The sequence below is a fragment of the Amblyomma mixtum genome, chromosome 3 (assembly GCF_055824585.1).
Source record: "Amblyomma mixtum isolate Tamu chromosome 3, ASM5582458v1, whole genome shotgun sequence".
Lineage (NCBI taxonomy): Eukaryota > Metazoa > Arthropoda > Arachnida > Ixodida > Ixodidae > Amblyomma > Amblyomma mixtum.
Window position 1 is genome coordinate 381,664,589 of NC_143014.1, and position 21,158 is coordinate 381,685,746.

Sequence of the window (21,158 nt, forward strand, 5' to 3'; positions counted from 1 at the left end):
AAGGAGTAGGTACAATCATGGTTACATTCATGTCTCCACCTAAGAAGATCTGTGCTTTTTGCTCCGTCACATATTCTAAAAGTTCTTCAAGGAAGGCCAAAAAACGGCTAAGGTACCAGATGGCGGTCTGTAGACCACGCAAAACATATTGTCAAGGTGTCGTAAGGTAAGCACTTCAAAATCAGGAGTGACAGCCCAGAATTTCTCTTCGGTATCACACAGCAGGTTATCTTTTACCAGCATAGAAACACCACCGCCTTTTTTGTCGTGACGATTTCGATAGAAGCATTGATAACCAGATGGGCAGAATAAAGCCGTTTCGAGTTCATACCATGTTTCAGTAAGCATGAGCACAGTGAAAGACATTTCAAATACTTCTAGCAAAGCATGCATTGCATTTTCTTTGTTTCTTAAAGATCGGACATTCTGATGAAAAAAAGATAGGGCAGTTTTTTTCTTTTTGACCAATTCATGAATTTGCTGTGGTAGAAAATCCATCTTTACAGCATACAAGCTGTACAGATAAGCTGGAACATTTTAAGCAATCCTAGACAGCTGATCCTTGCTAGTGATAGGAATAACTGTTGATGTTTCAGTGTGGCGAACGTAGATTTTTCCATTCTTGACCCAGGCGTATTCCCATCCTCGTTCCTTTTTCGCGGCATTTACAGCACCGAAGAGGCGTTTCATTGCCAGACACAGGTGCTCATTGACAAAAATTTTATCTTGTTCTATCGCGAGGTCACGAGCCGTTAGCCTGTGCTTTCTTGCTTTTTCTAAGAAAGAGTTGCGCGGAGCTCTGTGAGTAAACTGCACAATTATGTTAGGGGAGGTAGTATTTCCGGCGGTCTGGACCCGATGGCAGACTTCAATGTCAGTGTCCTTCAGAGGCATCCCGATTACTTCACCCAACTGTTTTGTTAGCTCGTGCAGGTTTTCACCGTCTACCTGTGGCACTCCTTTAATTTCGACGTTCAGGCACCGCGAGTGTTGCTCGTTTTGCATAAGTCGGGATTCCTGCTCTTTTACTTGCGTATAGAGAGCTTCGCGTTCTTCCTTTAACGTGCTTATACTTTCTTTCAGAGCCTCGTTCTCTGCTTCAACTTTTTTCACGGAAGCTTTCATTTCCTCATAGCACTGGTTTATGAAAGTCATGCTGACCTTGATATCTCTGACATTCTTTCTGAGTTCTCGCTCGAAACTCTCTTTTAGCTCGCGAAACTCTTCTTTCATCTCACGCTTAAGGTCCTCAAACAATTTCTGAAGTTCTTTGGCCATTTTTCAAATTTCTACAGATAAAAAAACAGAAAACAGGCACAGCCTAGAACAATACGCGGGACACAACTGACGGCAATAATATGGTAACTAGTTAAGCTGAATAAGTACAGCTTAATGAGTACAAAACTCGCGTATCAACAGTTTTGGCAGCAGCATTGGCGGTAAGACAGTTACACTGACGTTAAAATGAGGGGGAAAAGTGCACCAACCTCGAAAAAGTGCGCAAAACTTGTAAGACGTGTCTGTCGCTCACCACTGCCACTGCCAAACTGTCGAGAGCGGGGGGCGTGGCCGGTTACTGCTGACGGAGGGAATAGCACACGGTTGCTGGAAGACGTTGACGGTGGCCGCTGTGTCCTGGATGTCGAAGAAAAGACGACGATTTAAACCAACTTGTTCAGCTCCGGTAGGGCCAGGGCCGAAGCGAGGCGACAGCCTCATCAAAACAGGAACGGACCTGGAAAAAGTGCGCAAAACTTGTGAGACGTGTCTGTCTCTCACCACTGCCACTGCCAAACTCAGATTAAAAATAAATGGTCGTAACCTCAAGATGCATATCTGCTTTCGAACACATAAAAAGTGGATAGCAAAAGGTTAACACCGGCTTAAACTTCTGTTATCATACTTTACTCTATGGTGAAGTATGGAATCGAGATGTCTTTAAATGTGGCTATGTGACTAATTTATGCTCTGAAATAAAGTGCTTTAACACTATATATGAATACATTTTAGGGCGGAAAGGAACGGGCTCCTGCCAAAAGATCGAAATAAAAAGTGGCGACACTTCGAGGTAGATTCTCTCTCTTCTTTACGGATGGATGCTGATGTTCTTTGCAGCCTGAAACATTTTCTATTTATCGCTATCGTAAGCAGGACACTTAATTGCAAGCACTTGGTATCGCTCTGAGCATTATGCCGACGTTATACAGGGTGTTTCACCTAAGACTTTCTGCAATTTTTAAAAATAAGCTATTTGAATTAGATGCGCGCTTTTTCTGGCATAGCATTGTCAGTGGTGTAGTACATCATAATGCAGCTAAGACGTGCTAACTAGCAGGCTTGTTCACCAATATTTAATAGTTAACTTTTAAACTATTACCGTTGGGCTCCTTAATTATTGAGAGGCATGTAGCCCACCGTAAGTAATGTCCATATCCGTTTTTAGAATTTCGAGAACGCGATTATCCTCGGCGCTGTGGCCCAACAAATTTTGGCTATTTCGACGAGTTAGGTTCACTGGAGAGGTTGCTTTGCCTGCAAGCTTCTCAAACCGCATGTATTTTGGCGCGATGTAGGCGAAATTTGTTGGGCCGCAGCGCCGAGGATAATCGCGTTCTCGAAATTCTAAAAACGGATATGGACATTACTTACGGTGGGCTACATGCCTCTCAATAATTAAGGAGCCCAACGGTAATAGTTTAAAAGTTAACTATTAAATATTGGTTAACAAGCCTGCTAGTTAGCACGTCTTAGCTGCATTATGATGTACTACACCGCTGACAATGCTATGCCAGAAAAAGCGCGCACCTAATTCAAATAGATTATTTTTAAAAATTGCAGAAAGTCTTAAATGAAACACCCTGTATATCTCATGCTGCAATGCATCGCGTGGCGCTTAACCATGGCGCTCTTAAGTCCAAGCCGCCATAAATGCGGCATAAAGATCCATGATCGTTATCATCATTGCTGCTTCTTGATTTAGACTGGGATGTCATTAACTCTCGTGTGTTTCCTGACCCACAGTGCTCTCTTCATCTCTCTTAACGTTACATCTACCATTTTCCTTTTTGTATATCTCGTTGGGTTGTACGCAATTTATGAGTTCAGCTCTTTTCGTTAGCCCCCGCGTTTCCACCCCATATGTGAGTATAGGAAAGATACAGCTGTTATATACCTTCTTGAGGGATACAGGTAAACTGCCACTTATGAACTCAGAGTGCCTGGAAAATGCATTCCACCCCTCTCATTTGGTACTCTCTTGGTCCGGATCAGCGGTCACTGCCTGCTGAAGTAGATATTTTCTCTAAGCATTTCCAACGGTTTGCTACTTATACCCTAGACTGCGTTTCGCTTCCGAGACTGCTGAACGTTACTTTTGTTTCATGCAAATTAATTTTAGTCCCACTGTCCTGCTTTGCCTGCCTAGGTCTCGTTCATGCTCTGCGATAAGTACCGCGAGTTATTTTGCAAGGCAATGTCATCAGCGAATGGGAGATTACTGAGGTATTCTGCACTAACGCTTATCCCCAACTAATCCAATTGTCTGATTATCTCCTTTAAACAAGGGGTAAACAATAATTGAGAAATTGTCGCCAACAAATGTTTCGCCAGCATAGCTCGTCCACTTACAGTACTCATCAATAACTACACTCCCTTTACATGCCCATCTGGCTTGCCTCCCGGGACCTGAACCTGCAACGCGTCCTCGTCACCTTGGCCCAGGACCTATTGAACGCCTAACATAAAGGCTGTTAATAAAAAGTGCCACACCACCACCACCCTTTACATGGGAGGGTCGAAATAGATTCCGCCCAAGTGGAAGCATTTGCGTCGCTCATCGCGTTGCTGACTACGCCACGCACGTTAGGCCAGCTGGATCCAGAGGCATCCACTAAAGTTGGCGCTGACCCCAGAGGGCACAGGATTGGTGCTGTCATAGCCCGACAACAGCAAGGCCATGAACGGTCATTACTTAACTTCCCTCCGCCGCCGAGCGAAATCACTTCATTACTGAACGCGGTTTTTCGACGCTTGCGTGAACCGATCCCAAATTCCGGCCTCACCTGTTCGGTCGACATTTCGCAGTCATGATCGAGCACTATGCTTTTTGGCAGTTTTTTTCGCTAAAAGGCCCTACGGGCCAAATTAGTCGTGAGGCTTCGCGCCTTGAGTAGTTCAACTTGTTGAATCACGTATACAAATCCGTGAGTCTGCACCACGACACGGACTGCTTGTCTCGTCAAACTGTGGAGCCTCCTGACTCAGATGGGACCGACAATATACCTTGCCGTTTCGTCATTTCGAACTTAACAACATCGCCGACGAACAACGCAGCGACCCCACATTAGGACCGCTAATCGAATGTCTCAACTATACGAACCCGAATGCTTTCCTACGACGAATTCATCACGGCGATAACTTTCTGTATCGCCGCAATGTCCACTCTGACGGGCTAGAGCAGGCGCTTGTGGTACCCCAGCAGCTCTCTTCGGCGGTGCTGAATTAACTCCTCGACCTGGCCATCATGGCGGGATCACCGGGTAGGCCGCCATTTCTTTCAGCCGCGGCCGGTACGTTGCCTCCTGCGACCTGTGTGAGAGCATGAAAAAGCCATCTGCCTTTGCCTGCTTGTCCCCTCTCAACCTACTGTCATTACCCCCGAACCTTTTGATCACGCTGTTCTCTAACTCCCTGGCCTTTGTCTGACGGGCCGCTCAGAGAACAAGTGGATTGTCGTTGCCACTGATTATGCGACCAAGTAGCGTAATGCGTCTTTAGGTTAACCACAGGCCGCAGTACAGATGTTGCAGATTTTCTTCTGCAAGACGTTACCCTTCACCAGTGTGCTCTGCTACACTCACTCCCGGCCGATGCCGCTATTTACGGTCAAAAGTCGTCGATGCTATTCTCCGCTCATTTTCCATTCAGCACAAACTGACCACAGCCTATCATCACAAGACCAGTGCCTTTATGTTGAACACCTGAACGAAACACTGACCGATATGCTATATGTACAGAGGTGAACGTCCTTGTAGAGAGCGCTCTCGCGGCCTACTGCGAAGCAAATGAAGTGAAATCTTATCGCAGCTGCTTTGCTAGGGGCAAGACGCTTACGCCGGCGCTGCTTGTATATGTATCCAGGTGTGTTCGAGAGCAAGTACATATACAGGGTGTTTCACCTAAGACTTTACACGATTTTTAAAAATGGGCTTTTTGAGTTACGAGAGCGCTCTTTTCGGCATAGCATCGGCAGCGGTGCAGTACATTACAATACAGCTAAAACGAGCTAAATAAAAGACGGGTCAATTATTATTGAATAATTAACTTTTTAACTATTACTGCTAGACTGCTTAAATATTTAGCAGCGTATAGCCAACCGTAATTAATATCCCTATCAGTTTTTAAAATTTCGAAAACGCGGTCAACTCGGCGCTGTGGCCCAACAAACTTTGGCTATTTCAACCAGTACAGTGCGCTGGAGAGGTTGCTTTGCCTGCAAGCTTCTGGAAAGCGAATGTATTTTGGCGCGACGGTAGCCAGAATTTGTTGGGCCACAACGCCGAGGGTAACCACATTTTGGAAATTTTAAAAACTTGTATGGACATTACTTACGGTGGGCTACACGCCTCTGAGCAATTAAGGATCCTAACAGTAATAGTTAAAAAAAGTAAACTATTCAATATTAGTTAACTAGCCAGCCATTTAGCATATCTTAGCTGTATTCTGATGTACTACACCGTTGAGAATGCTATGCTGAAAAAGCGCCCTGTTAAGTCAAAAAGCCTATTTTTTAAATTCTGTAAAATCTTTGTGGAAACACTGTACAATCTGTGCAACTCGGTACCTGTTTCAAAATGTTGCTTTCTTTCCTGCGTAGAGCAACGCTGACAAGTGTACTCACCTTTGCATGTCTCGACCGAGCACAGTGACTGGGACAGTGCTGCACCTTCTCCTACGTTCGCTTAAAATCATTTCCGTCGCGACTCCGCCGGCCTTTCGTCGTTTCATTTTCAGTTCGGCACACACCCTACAATGCACTTGGACCCAGCCCTCTGCCGCCTCAACTACAGCAAGTACGCGCGAGATGACACAGCACAAGCCGTTCTTTTTTCGCGCCTGCATATTGGCGTCACCATCGTCTGTGAAGTCGGTCTACGAGAGCCGGCATCGGGAGGCCCACTTTTCCCAGAGCTTGCTCATCGGTGCCGATTTCGTCGCTTAGGACTCTCTGTAAACCCCTGCTCGTACGCTGGCCCTTACCTTGTGCTCAGTGTCTTAAGAAATTGCTCCTTTCGGATATCGTTATTCGGCTAAAGCGCACCACGCAGCTGATCTTTACAGCCGGAGGGTTGTACTGTCGCCGAAATAACGTCAGCTGTTTCTACGTCTTAAAATACACAAACGGCTTCTGCATTTGCTGCATTACAAATGCCAGCGACACTACTTTATAAACGTGTAACACGGGAAGGCCAGCTTGGCAAACTTTCAAGGGCATTTTTTGGCATTAGATATTTCTAAGCACAATGCGGATAAAGAAAACTTAAGAAGTTTGCTCACCGTCGATGTTGACGGCCTTCATGTTCGCAGTGTAATTTTGACCCGTAAGATAAGAAAGAATGGTTAATTAATTTTCGTTAATTATTCATCTAATTATTGAGTCTGTCAAGTACATATTGTCCGCCTTGCTTTACAATCCCCCTGCACAGAACGAACCGACGTATCTCTCAAGTTTTTGAAATAAAAACCTTTAAACGTTAAAAAAAAAAGACCCGATATATTGCTCTTTTTGTAAATAGGCCTTCATGTACCGCTATTTTCGCTGAGTAGATTTTCTGTAGATGCTTAAGTGAAATATTTATCGTACAGTACAGCGCCAGTCCCGTAGTGAAGCCGAACGTCAGAATGTAGTTAGGAGGGAGACGCGTTAGGTTACCGCACCAGGTACTGCCCGCCCTAGTAACGCCACTGATTCCATGCTGGAGCCGAAAATTAATTGCCTTAATTAGATCCACTTGGGCGCTCTTTCCCTACCCCAGTTTGGAAGATCCCCCACTTTTCCCTGGGTTATTTTGTGGAAGCTTTTTCATTAAAGGTGCAGTGAAGACGAATGCGTACTCGTCTTTTTGCCGCGGGAACTCAATCTACACGTTCCGAGCATTCTTAGAAACTACTATTTATTGCCCTGTGTGGCCAATTTTCCTAATTAAATCGGATTAACGTCCGGCTCCCACCTTTCTTTTTAATTCTCCGCGTACGGTGGGCAGAGTCCACCAACGCGTGGAGTGCCTTTCAGCCAGCTCAGTGGAGGCTTGCCGCTCTGCCATTGGCGGAGTAATACGTAGTAATACGTAGTAGCAAATAGACCGCGCGTATTTTTATTTCTGCGGGCTTATTTTGCGGCTATATTATCTGCGAATGAAACTATTTATCCACGGAAACCTAAAAAAAAACAAAATAAAGCGAAAGCAAAGCCTCCACGGAGCTGGCTGAAAGGCATTCCACGCGTTGGTCGACTCCGCCCACCGTACGCGGAAAATTAAAAAAAAAAGGCGGGAGCCAGATGCTAATCCGATTTAATCAGAGAAATCGGCCACACAGGGCAATAAATCGAAGTTTCTAAGAATGCTCGGAACGTGTAGATCGAGTTCCCACGGCAAAAAGACGAGTTCAGATTCCTCTTCACTGCACCATTAAGCCTAGCTGTTTTTCACTGTTAACAAATGCTCATGCGCAGGAATTCATCACGTACTACCCGCTTCGCTACGTAAATAAAGCCGGGGGGACACGTCACCAATGTCGGCCGCCATTCCCGCCTAGGGGTACGCTTTAAAAAGAAATAAAAGCTAAGAATACAGTTCCAAGCGTCATTCAATCCGAACGCAATTCTTAATGGAGGCACCAAGGAGAATGAAGTGGTATCTCGTACCATCAACGTCAGATCAGGTGCAAACACAAGAACACAAACGTATTAGGTTGTGCAGAATAAATGGCCTCGGAATCATCCAAGTGAAAACCAAATGCACTAGTATTAAATCTCTCTAAGCTAAAATCTCGTTTTGCTGTCACCATTTTCACGGTCTTGTGTGCGTTTCATATGGCGCTGACTGTACGTGATATTTAAAACTCACTTTCTTGCGTGCAACACGCAGCATAGTCATAAACATTCCATTATGTTCTGCCCGCACATTTGGCTGTATATTGAAAAAGCCACACATTATCTGGGAATTTTTGCGTACACAGTTAGCGCTACCTACAGCGTTGCGTGTATTTATGTGACATGCTACCTTTTGCTTCCTGTGTTTTCTCGATAATGCAGCGACGCAGTGCCTCCGGCGACCTGGGTAATAAGTCCTAGTTAACGGTTTTGACTACCGGCGGCCGAGAATGGAGGCGAAGTGTGATTGTGTACTCGGTAGGACTGATGCTTGGGCGAGTTGGTATGCCATGTTCAAGAAGAACAGCGCGAAAGGACAAGGACCACAGGAAGATACACAAAGACAAGCGCTGACTTTCAACTAAAGATTTATTGCTCGGAACGTGGAAATAAATACATCAGGCTCTAAGCAACAAAAAGAACACATAGGGTTGATACACACTTGTCCACGCACACAAAAAATACCAAACAGATACAGCAGCATTACTTCCTTGCAGATAGAAATTCTAATTCTTTCTTTGACAACGATAAGGAGGGACTACTGATACATGCGTCATTTAGCCGGGCGATTTCAGCAGCTTCAATGATTTCTCGAGTCAGCGTATTGGGGTGTCTACTTAACACTTTTGTTTGTTGGAAGAATGGTTGGCACGTTTTGCTTTCGCAATCTCGGCAGTGGATGCCGAGGTGCCCTTTAACAGTATTATAAACAGTGATATTATGTTCTCTCAGGCGCTCGTTTAGGCATCTGCCCGTCTTGCCAACATACTGTCTCCCGCACGAAAGTGGAATAGAGTAAATGACACCTTCTTGGCATGCAACAAACTGATTTTCATGCTTTATGGAACACTTTTTTGGCGTGAATTCATCATTCACTTGTTTACACAGTTTCCCAAGCTTTTCGGGAGCCGAAAAAACAACTCTTAGTTGAGCTCGGTTGCCTATCTTCTTTAGCTTATGGGAAAATTTATGAATGTAAGGAACAACTGTTGACTTTTCTTTTACCTTGGCAGACTCTGTCAGATCATTCTTGTTGTTTTTGCTTAACCTTGCGAGCATCGATTCAGAAACGGACACGAGCAGTTGCTTGGGATATCCTGCCTTTAAAAGGCGATCAGTTTGCTGGTTGAAACTGTCATGTTGAGCGTGAATGCGAGATTTATTTAGAGCGTTGTAATAGCATGACTTAGCCACGGCGCGTTTAACTAACTTGGAATGCGACGATGCGAATGGAAGTAGAGGCTTGTTGCTTCGCGGAATGGAAGTAGAGGCTTGTTGCTTCCGAAGTTCCTGAAAATAATACGATTAGATTTCTTGATCTTCGACTCAGCTTTACGCCGAATCATACCTGCTGGTCGTTTGAACCGCGAAGCAACAAGCCTCTACTTCCATTCTCATCGTCGCATTCCCAGTTAGTTAAACGCGCCGTGGCTAAGTCATGCTATTACAACGCTCTAAATAAATCTTGCATTCAAGCTCAACATGACAGTTTCAACCAGCAAACTGATCGCCTTGTAAAGGCAGGATATCCCAAGCAACTGCTCGTGTCCGTTTCTGAATCGATGCTCGCAAGTTTAAACAAAAACAACAAGAATGATCTGACAGAGCCTGCCAAGGTAAAAGAAAAGACAACAGTTGTTCCTTACATTCATAAATTTTTCCATAAGCTAAAGAAGATAGGCAACCGAGCTCAAGTAAGAGTTGTTTTTTCGGCTCCCGAAAAGCTTGGGAAACTGTGTAAACAAGTGAATGATGAATTCACGCCAAAAAAGTGTTCCATAAAGCATGAAAATCAGTTTGTTGCACGCCAAGAAGGTGTCATTTACTCTATTCCACTTTCGTGCGGGAAACAGTATGTTGGCCAGACGGGCAGATGCCTGAACGAGCGCCTGAGAGAACATAATATCACTGTTTATAATACTGTTAAAGGGCACCTCGGCATCCACTGCCGAGATTGCGAAAGCAAAACGTGCCAACCATTCTTCCAACAAACAAAAGTGTTAAGTAGACACCCCAATACGCTGACTCGAGAAATCATTGAAGCTGCTGAAATCGCCCGGCTAAATGACGCATGTATCAGTAGTCCCTCCTTATCGTTGTCAAAGAAAGAATTAGAATTTCTATCTGCAAGGAAGTAATGCTGCTGTATCTGTTTGGTATTTTTTGTGTGCGTGGACAAGTGTGTATCAACCCTATGTGTTCTTTTTGTTGCTTAGAGCCTGATGTATTTATTTCCACGTTCCGAGCAATAAATCTTTAGTTGAAAGTCAGCGCTTGTCTTTGTGTATCTTCCTGTGGTCCTTGTCCTTTCGCGCTGTTCTTCTTGAACATGTGTACTCGGACTTTGAGGACCCTGAGGAGCCCTATAGATGGTCCACATGAATCTCGAGGGAACCGTCGTCTCCCGCACTTATGATTCCGCTTAGAAATCTATCTCTTTCTTCCGCGGCCATTTCGCACATGGCCTAGCTGCAGATTCCGGGCTAGGAATCTTTCGACGACGTCTTATCGAACAAGAATTTTTCTAATCGCGGGTGTTTTCTCAGTAGCCTCTCAAGGCGAGCGCTGTGGCTGCTAACAAGGCTCTAATTGGAACGTACACCTCGAAAGGAGCCAAGGGTATGCTGCTATCCGCGCATCTACGCTGGCGAAAGCTAAGGTCCTTTTTTACAGCCGCAATTACATGAACGAGCCCCTTATCTGCCCACACTGACATCGTTTCTGCGTACGTCTTTGCTGGGGTGCACCCACCTCAGTGCATCTCTAGCAAGCACACGGTGAGCACGACTCCATTTGCTTTTTTTGAAATTCGCTTCACTTCGCGTCTATATCGGTGCATGGGGATGTGTTCTCAAGATATGGACGCTAGAATTTCGATCGTCACTTCACACGAATGACAGGTGTTGCGGTTTCTTTTGGATAATTATCACATTCTGAATGTTAGTTGTCACTGCTTAGAACCTGAATAACCGACAACGAGATTTTCGCATGAGCCTGAGTTAAAGGCATGCGCGATATAAAATGGATATAGCGCCATTTTTGGGACGTTTGGCAAAGCTTAGCACAGGAGACACCACGGCTGTGAGCAATGCTTACCTGACCATGATACGCATAGTTCCTCCACGTTATATACGCCATTTGAGCGAGCCCCGATTGAAAGTCTGTTTACCTAAACTAATTTAGTTAATTGACATATATGGTGGCGAAATACGCAGTCATAGCTGTACGCGTTAAAGCGGCAGCTGTCCTTTAATGAAAAACTCGAATAGCTCGCCTCATTTTGAAAGCACGTTTGATTGAACGACTCAAAAATTAACCAATAAATCTAAGAGCGCCCGTACACTCTTGCACACCTTTGCCACCGAAATAGCTGTAGCACTCTCGCACCTCTGCGCATTAAGAGGGCGCATTGACGATGAATTCACATTCATCGCCAATACAGAGTAATAATGGAGACGTGGAAGCAGTGATTAATATTTCTGATATTCATACTAGAACCTTCCCGCTTCCTGGAGCACCTACTTCCTTCATTCCGCCTTTACACAGAGGTGGCGGTATAGCCATGCATACTTCAAGGACTGCTATTTCCTTCACTGCAGCTGAAACTATGGGCTTTGAGTTAGCCTACACTTGTCTTTCAGCGTATTTTATTCTTATGAATCATTCCCCATATATATTTTCCTCTTCTTTTGTTGAGTTATTACCTGACACTTGCAGCAATAGCTTTGCTGGCGGGAGCTTGTGCATAATTGGAGACCTTAATTTATTCTTATTGTCGCCTGAACGTTGTGCCTCTGAAAATTGTCTGACTGCGCCTGTTGTTGGCCGGCAGTCGCTAATGCGCATGCAGAGATGGACTTGATCCGCCAGGCGCAGGCCAGCGGCGACCAGGGCTACCGCAGCTGGCCGCCGCCATCTGCGCATGCGCGTTGGCGGCCGCGGTAAGCGACAGGCGGTGTACTCTGTGCTAAATTGCTCTAATGATTCCCTAAGGATATTATAATGTCTTCCGAGCCCTGCTTTCGCCTTTTAAAGCACCCAACCCTGCCGACAAGCTGACGCGACTATGCTCCGTCTTTCCAGGTGCATGCACTGGAGGCTGAGTGAATGCGCGTTCCTACTGGAGAGCAGCAAAAATCTGAGCAATTACAGGAGGCTGTTCGTGGGAGCCTGCGGGACGCCACGATCAAGGCCCGCCGAGTCTCGTGGCGTCCCACAGGCTCCATGCATTCGAAATCTGTTGCTGTGAAAATATGCCGCATTTTTACTACGATTCGGGCCGCCAGCGGATCCGCCGCGTCAAATAGCGCCTGCCTCAGCGCTCCCCTGTAACTGGTTTTGTCTAAACGTTGCTTCTTGTTCCTTGCAAAGGACGCCGTGAAAACACAGAAGTTATTGCGTCATTCGAAATCTGTGTCGAACCGCGTTCATCTCAGCGGTGCACAGGATGTTCAACTAACTTCTGGTAAGCCGTACTAAGTGAAATCGCGCTATATAAGGGTTTGGTTCAGAGTTAAAGTTTGTTGTCTTGACCAGGTTAGCATGCCCTTGACATGCTTTTTCTTTGCTGATTCAGAAATATTAATTAGCTATATTTTGTTCATTAAACTTAGCTCGAAATTTTCAATTCAAGAGTTGTAGGGCAAGATGAGAAATTACCACTTCAGTTGTTTTCTTCAAAGTGACTTCAGCGTGGTTGTTTCTTGATCTTACTATAATAAAACCCGCAAGACTTCCGGGCTTTATGCGCACACCCGTCGCTGCGTCAGCATCCTCAAATGTGCCCCGACTACTGAAATCGGTTACACAAACCTGCGATGAATAGACAGGAGACCGGTTACAGCCATGCTTCCGTGATGAGCGCGGGCGCTTCTTTTGCTAGAATCGTTGCGCTGCCGTGCTGGTGCGAACACGTTGGGCTGATATGAGTTACAAGGTAGATGTACTATGGTAGCGTAGGCTGCATAGAAGCCCATACGTTCAAAACATGGCGGCTCATGGTGCGCAGCCAGCGCCGTCTTCGAAATGCGTGGACAACTAAAAAGTGACGTCATAATTAAAACAAAAACGCGACGTTAAAGTCACGTGTTTTAGTGACGTCATATTTGTGACGTCAGCGCACGTGCTGCTTGGCGGGAAAAATAAACTGCTGAACGCCGCGACGCTTCAGCGCGACACCCGACACAAGAACGAAGAAAGAAGACACGACGAGTGCCGACCACCAACGCTATTTTTAGGTAGTCAGTTCTCGTTGTGCCTTTTTCCTTCGTCCTCGCCTCAGGTGTCGCGCTGAATGTCGCAGGTGTAGCGCTGAAGCGATGAAATGTGACGCCGCCAGACAGGTTATCGCTCGCACATCGTGCAACCGCACACCTCTTTTTTGCGTACGGGGGCCCCATGGCCACAGACGATGCCCTTTTGGGGCAAAATTGCGACAGAACCGCACCCAACCGAACGAAACTACACAGAAGCGCTGGCAAAAGGGAAAAGCGGAAACTGTACACGAACGATGCACACCAAGAACTCGAGCAACAAGCAACGATCTTTCCTCCATGAGCAACGAGGAAAAAGTAGGGCTAGCAGAATGGTCAAAAGATATGACAAGGGTATGACATCAGAGCACCGTCAATCTTGGCATCGTCCCGCTGCCATTGCCGCTGCTCTGAGCGAATGCTGTCATAAAAATTTTTACAAAGCAAGCGCTATACTTTCTAACAAAATGCACACAACTAAAACATTTTAAAAAGGAATCACTGCAATTGTTTTCGAATGCTTTTGAAACACATAATATGTCCTAATTATTTTCCTCTTCTAGTCGTGTTTGTCCACTCATTTCATTTTGGCGCTTTAGTTCCACCCCTAATTTGATGTCGCTAGCATGGGCGTCCGGAGGGGGGGGCAAGGGGGGGCGGCTGCACCCCCCTGGAAAATCACTCACTCGAACCGTGAGTGATGGCCGCACGCCAGGGGCGGTGGTGCGCTCAGTCAAAAGGGTAAAAGCAGCCCCGCATGGTCACATCTGCGAAATGCCGCGTCCGGGCGTGCGTCGTTCCGCCGTTTTCAAACCACGCCATCGTTAGCTCTACTGAAGGGCGACCTGTTCCAGACATACAGCGGCACCGGCGAGCATGTGTTTCGAGCCGCCTTGAGATGGGTGTCTGTTTCTTTGATCTCTAGAGAGATAGCGACACGGAGGCAGACAGTGCACGGGGCATCTTGTTTTCGCCTATCGTTACGCCGGTCACCGATGAATTCTTAAGGAGGGAAGGTAAAATCAGCCGTGTCCACCCCCGCTTTGTCGGGCTGCTCAGGGGCAAGCGGGCGATGAGTTGGCGCCGCCGCCGCTCGCTGTCTCCTCCGATCCACGGGTAGCGCAGTTCGGTAGAAGCGCCGCTTTCAGAATCTCCGGCAAAGGGGATTAGCTGCTTTTGTTCACGGCGACGCAGTCTCCCGAGGCGCCCCCACACCAGCGTTCTTTGCGTCTTCTGCGAAAACCAGCGCCTTTGGTCAACGCAGCCCGATGGCGCCTGCCTGGCTCGCCTGTCACCTCTGGCTGGGCCTCAAATCACAACAGCGCCCATGTACTGTGCGTGTCAGTGCATGGTAAAGAGACCCAGGTGGTCGACATTACCCGGAACTCTGTACTACTCCATCCCTCATAGCCTGAGTCGTTTTGGGGCTCTGAACCCCATAAAAACACAAAAACAAATTTTCCGACTGGAGTGGCGAGTGTCCCTTCCCCTCGGAAGTTGCGCGGCGTTCCTTTCACCCCCAAAGTGCGCATTCGGGGATACTGCGGCAAGTAAGCCCTTGCACGTGTGCGCGCCTCTGTGTTTGTGCTTGGGTGTTTTTAGTGGCCGGTTGTCAGCGAAGCTGAGAACAACCAAGACAGCGGACGAGAAAACGACGAGCGGAGAGCAGTGTGTGTGCGGTTGATCGACTGTGCGGATGCGCAAGCAAGATGGAGCGAGGTGTATGAAGCTGCGAGCGTGCATTTATCTTGTAAATAAGTTTTCGTTGTATATATAGTCATCTTTTGTTTTCAACGTACGCGTTCAACAGTTTTTCCAATCAATGTGTATGATGAGTGTGCACCGAGAGCGTGTAATGAAGCACAGAAGTGAATTTATCACACGTGTAATTACGCAATTCGCCCAGAAAAATCCGAGGCGCCTACAGTTGCTGTTCAAGGAAGACTGACTGAGTGACTGTAGTTGCGTGTTTGTGAACATATTGTGCTGTGTGCTGGTCATCAATCCGGGTGAGTCGAGAACCCGTATGCAGCAAGACTGAGCACTCTTCTCCACGAAGTGATATAGCATCTTTTTGCATTTTTATTAATTTTAGTTGTTTCTTCGTTGATAAACTCCAATGTACCTCTCCTAGCCGCGCTTTAATTTGCTGTTTGTAATTTTTCTTTCATGTGTGCATTTTGTTTAATTTTTATTTATATATAAATAAATAAATTTACTCCGCAAATAGCGCCTTTCTGCTACGAACATACCCCCCCCCCCCCCGGGGCACCAACGGGCCCCCCCCCCTGCAAAAAATTCTGCGGACGCCCTTGGTCGCTAGCACTTGGTTCTGGACCGCATTCGGGCTCCGGCTTCGCGACCTATTTCAATAGACCTTGTGAGTTATCTGTGCTATGTCGCAAAACTGCGACAGCGTGTTCCCGCTCCTGCTGCGCGCTCAGGGTTTTAACAAAACGAAGTGGCCGCGATGGCCTCAGCATTCATTTCGGCTCTGTGTGTGTTGTGTTCCTTCAGTCGGGACACATTTCCTGGTACTGACAGCGCTAAGTGGGAGCCCATAATCACGCAAGAATTTTTGTATCTCGAAGGCCTTATTTGAACCTCGAAAAAAGCAAGCACGCTGAAGTTATTTTTGAAGAAGAGAATTGAAATGGCATTTGTCATATTGCCGTACAACGTTTACTTTGAAAGCGTTGCGCTAAAATTGAGAAGAAAGTTAGCTAATTTATGCTCGGTGATTAGTAAACGAGGCGCATTTACAAAATATGCTGAGCCCTACTCAAACTTTAGTGGAGAGCGTTGTCGTATTCAAAGCGTGGCTCAAGATAGCTGAAACATCCTAGAGTCGCGTTGCGTCGAATATTCCTGGCCGTATTTATCAAGAGTTTGGTCGACATGGGCAGTTATTCCGATTGCAGTGAAATTGCAGTACGCCTATTAGTATCGGTAAGCCTATATTCGGGTACAACTTAAAGGGGCCCTGAAATGATTTTGATGGTCATATTTTAAGGCAACAGACCTGTAGGGGTCGTGTTTGTGAGTATTTGAGTCAAATTTAAAAACTCTGCGTGGGCCAGGGCTACACTTTGCAAATAATTTTTAAAAATTGTCGCTCGCAATCGAATAAGGTGACACCTAACCCCGTGTTCTTTGCCGCCTCGATTCTTTTGACGTAGAGTGGAAAATCTAGCTGAGCCATCTCATTACGTGGGTGGGATAGGGCTAGGTGGGGCGGAGGGCCTAATTGTATAGTTTGTTTTATTTTTTTCGGTCGCGTCGGCGTGTATGAGTTGAAAATGGAGAAAGGGTGTTATATTTTCAATCACTGATATCTCGTGTGTTAATAAAGCTAGCTAGTAAAATTTTGTGGTGCGGTGACGAGTGATAGAATACCGATCGTTCGCGCGCTTTTCCTAACCTGAGTAGATGTCATTTCATGCTCCCTTTAAGGCTAAAATGAAGCTCCGCCACACACTAAGGAGAGCAACACAGAGTCTCCTCGTGATAAAAAAGTGTTCCGTTATTAATCACTACATTGTTATCTAAACAACAAGCGAATCGCAACATAATATCCCTCATAAAAATGAGCTTTGAATTTCTGTTGACGCAATGTTGAGCATGTGTTAAGCCAACAGAAATTCAATGGAAATGCAACTTGTGTTTAATTTACTCTACACTCACTTAACAGAATTTCTGTGCCCAAAAGTGGAACACAAATATGGTGCATAAATTCTGTTGAATTTCTGTTGTTTTTTCTTTGAGCCCCCAACCAGAAAAATGTTGAACAGTAAATGCTTTGCAACCATCCGTGGCACGTTGTGCGACTTTATGAGCGGTTCTGACAGGAGAATGTAATCCTATGTTAGAAATCAGCTGCTACGCTTCATTCATGCACAAAGAAAACGGCGCGAAATACGGAGACAAAAGGGAAACAGCGCGTGGCGCTGGTGCTGTATCACATTATACGTATTAAGAACGCATGCAGCAACTGTTGAAATTTTGGTAAACCACTCAAAGTCATTTCCCTGCATAGAAAAAAGTGCTAGTAGTGCAATATGCTCTATCAGGCATGCCTACTTAGGAGGGTTCATATGTGCGCTCATAAAAAGGGCGCTTAATTAGTGCTTTATTTCTGTTGTTTATGAATGAATCAAGGTCTTCAACTAACAGAACGTTGCATGTGAACTCGATTACTTCTACTACGCCTAAAATAAATAAATAAATATTAATAGTAATAATTTACATACCTTTGCTGATCGGCAGGCCACTACCTGCGCAGATCCGGGCACACCTTTGTAGGACTATATAAGGGTTAATCCGAGGTTGCGCTTAACATGGAAAAGTTATGAACTCTTAGTTCATGTTATTGCCTCGTGTGAAATACTGTTTCATGCTGTTTATCTGATGGATGAATAAGGCGAGAGTGTATTTATTTGATTTATGGAGGTTTAACATGCCAAAGCGACTCAGGCTACGAGGGACGCCGTAGTGAAGGCCTCCAGAAATATATATATATATATATATATATATATATATATATATATATATATATATATATATATATATATATATATATATATATATATATATATATATACGAACACGCGTGTTTGTGCCTATGTGTGGAGCACTACACGACTGGGGATGTCAGCGTCACGTTAACGAGAAATTGCAGCAATAGATTTCAATATACCGCCAAAAACTGCGTTGGTAGTCGGTCCATCTGGCGCAATACGAATGTATTCCTAGGATTTCTTTTTTTTTGCGTGTTAATTGAACACGTGCTCAACAGAAACTCATGTGCCAATTTTTAATATGCTGTCAACACTGCATCACCCAAAACTCTCCACCTTTTCAACATACCTTCAACAGCGTGTGTTAACACGGGTTGCTGGAATTTCAACACAAAGTCAACGTTCATTTTTGTACGGGGTATGCTCAAGAGTTCTGATGCATCTGGCTTGCTTGATACAGCAAACATAGAAGAGCTGATTTCTTTTGCTGTAGGGACTTATCAGCGCAGTAATTCAGGACGGCGCGGACCGTTACTAATAATTACCAACAGCTTTTTCTGTGAGTGAAGGCTCTCTCAATAAACAATTTCCGTCAAGAGCCCCGCCTACCTACCTGGCTGCCTTTTGCCCCCTGCCTGTTGTTCATGCCTCGCGACGATAATGAAGAAATGCGCGGGTGGTGAAGGAAAGACCACCGTTAAGGCCGTTTCACATGCAAGCGAAAATGCTCGCGATTCCTGTCGCCGCGGTGGCTCGGCAGGCCGGAGCGAAGAGGTTCCAGCAGGTTGGAAATTTTTCGCTGCGACAGCGCGATAGCTCCACCCTCTGACCAATGACTGCGCGGCGGAAAATCCACGTGACAAGAAGAGGACCAGTGCGGGAGAGACAATGTTTGTTTACAACACGTGCTTCCGGCAACATGTCGCGTGGGCTCTTCAACGAGGCGCTTATCAACGAGGTTTCGAAGCGCCCACTCCTGCGGGACGTGAAAGATAATAATTTTCGAGACAAAACAACTAAAGAGTCCCTGTGGGAAGAAGTGAGGGACGCACTTAAAGAAATTGACGACACAGGTAAGTGAAAACACGTTTTGTGGCGAGCTCTACGATTGTCACCCATATTTGCTATTGTGCACCCAACAAATTTTTCTGGTCACTGTGGCAGGATTACGCAGCCTGTCAAAAACTGTTTTATGTCCCCGCGCATTCCTGCATACTTTTAAAGTTTTTTCGGTGCGCCGGCTATTCTGCGCGTATAATCTATAAGGGAATTGTCGACATTACGCAGCCATGAACAAACGTCTTTGGTTCTTATACATCCTAGAATCATCGTTTTGTACCATTCTCTTCGATCGTGAAATGCACGACCTGCCCGTTTTCATGTACTCACCTACGTCGCGTTTATAAACGCGGGAGCGGGCCCTTGGAGTTCGCCCAGGGCTGAGGTTAATCCGGACATTCAGAGCCTAGAAAAATCGTCTCTTGCATGTATATAGCTCGAGCGCTCCGTCCCGCGGCACTGCCTGCTCATCGTCGTCTTCTAAGCAGCAACAACCCGCCGGTTCTGCCCCGCGCAAAATCGTCTCTTGCGTGTCCGGTAAATAAAGACAGAGAAATTAATCAGTCGTCATGTGTGTGCCTCAGTTCAGTCATTAATGCATGTAAAGTCAGTAAAAACAGTCTTTTGAGAAAAAAAAGCCTGTCCTTTTGCTATGAATAAAGTACTGTAAGTATTGTAATTTTTTTCTTGTGTGCTAAAAGGTGACAATTTCTACATGTTCATGGTAAACTTTGTCACACATGTCTTTCATTGTTTCTTATTTTCCTTGTTTATTATTATGCTGTATACTGCTACATATTTCAGTAACAATCGAGGAGGTCATAGCTCGGGGGAAGAACCTCAAGGACACGTATGGAAGAAAAGTTAAAGATGAGAGAGACTCTAAAAAAAGTGGGCAGAGCCACTGCAAAGGCTGCTGGCCTTATTTAAAACAAATGGAGTTCCTGAGGGACTGTATGGAAACGCGATGGCAAGCAATGAGGAATAGTAATGTTGAACTAAATGTGTACGCAACAGCAATTAACAGCATGTACATTCTACCCAGGAGCTTTTGCAACCTAGATACGTTTAGCCGCGTGCAAGTGGCCAGTGCAGCAGCTGAGCAGCTCAAGGACCAAAAGAAGCAGAAAATTCTGCGAATGAAGTGGAGATCATGTTCCTGGTCCTAGGCCTTCCAGACACAGATGGAGCAGGGCCATCCTGTGCAGCAGTAACTGCACCAGAGGTTCCCCCACCTAGGGGAAACAAACGTCAAAAAATGCGGCAGGAAGTGGAGGCTGCCGACAGAGAACTTCAGGCCGTGCGAAGTGCACTTGCTTCGCACAGGCCAATGGACGCCTCCAGCCAGCACGCTGTGCTTAGGTTGGACGGGAAAACTCATGTACTAAATGAAAATGAATAAATTTGATTTGATTTGATTTGATTTGAGCCATTTTCTGCTGTCCCTGCGGCTGCAGATGGAAGCAACTCCACCGCACATGCTTATGCATCTGAAGATGGAGCTGCTAAAAACTTGCGAATTGTACAGCCATGGTGAATACTCTGCTAGCCTGGCTGTGTAATCAGCAGTGAATAAATAAACAGTGTTTCTTGTATGCCTTTATTTTTTGCTGCACTTAATCTACCGCAGACACTCATGTTCATTCTAGCAGCATACATGTCAGCTGCGTATTGCCGCGAATCTTTGTAGTGTTTGTTTTGTAATGGGAACGACCGGCAGCCGTTCAAGCGGTGGGACGAAGAGGGCGACGAAGTGCGGAGCTGGTTCTTGAGTGACTCCTGGGAGTGTGCCTGTCATGACGCTGTTCGATAAACGGCCTCCGACCTGCGCTTCGAAGACGCACCTGTACACTTGGTGGAGGTGCTTTGATCCCCGTCCCGGTCCTCAACCTGGAACTTAGGAGCGGAACGTTACTCGCCCCGCCCACAATGCCAGACGCTCCGACTCAGTCATCGCCGTCCTACACCGTGTTCGCACCCACCACGCTGGTTCAGTGGTTGCGGCGCTTGGCTACTGAGCAGGAGGGCCCGGGTTCAGTAGCGGGCCCGGCTGTCACGTTTCGATGTAGTCGAAACGCAAAAGGTGGCTGGGTGCTGTATGATGTCAGTGCACGTTAGAGATCCCCAAGAGGCGCCCCTCACAGCCTGAGTTCCTCAGGGACGTTAAACTCCATTTTC

At 46.0% G+C, this 21,158-nt stretch overlaps 1 protein-coding gene and 1 pseudogene across 1 annotated transcript in view; both read left to right on the plus strand.

The window, feature by feature from the left end:
* The first annotated feature begins 10,824 nt into the window (after window positions 1–10,824).
* Window positions 10,825–21,158, plus strand: part of LOC149357026 (organic cation transporter protein-like) — a 76,268-nt gene continuing 65,934 nt past the window's right edge. The window contains exon 1 of the mRNA XM_089584409.1: window positions 10,825–10,929. The gene's annotated coding sequence lies outside the window, so the exon portion shown is untranslated. The remainder of the gene's footprint in view (window positions 10,930–21,158) is intronic.
* LOC149357027 (uncharacterized) lies at window positions 18,810–20,542 on the plus strand (annotated as a pseudogene).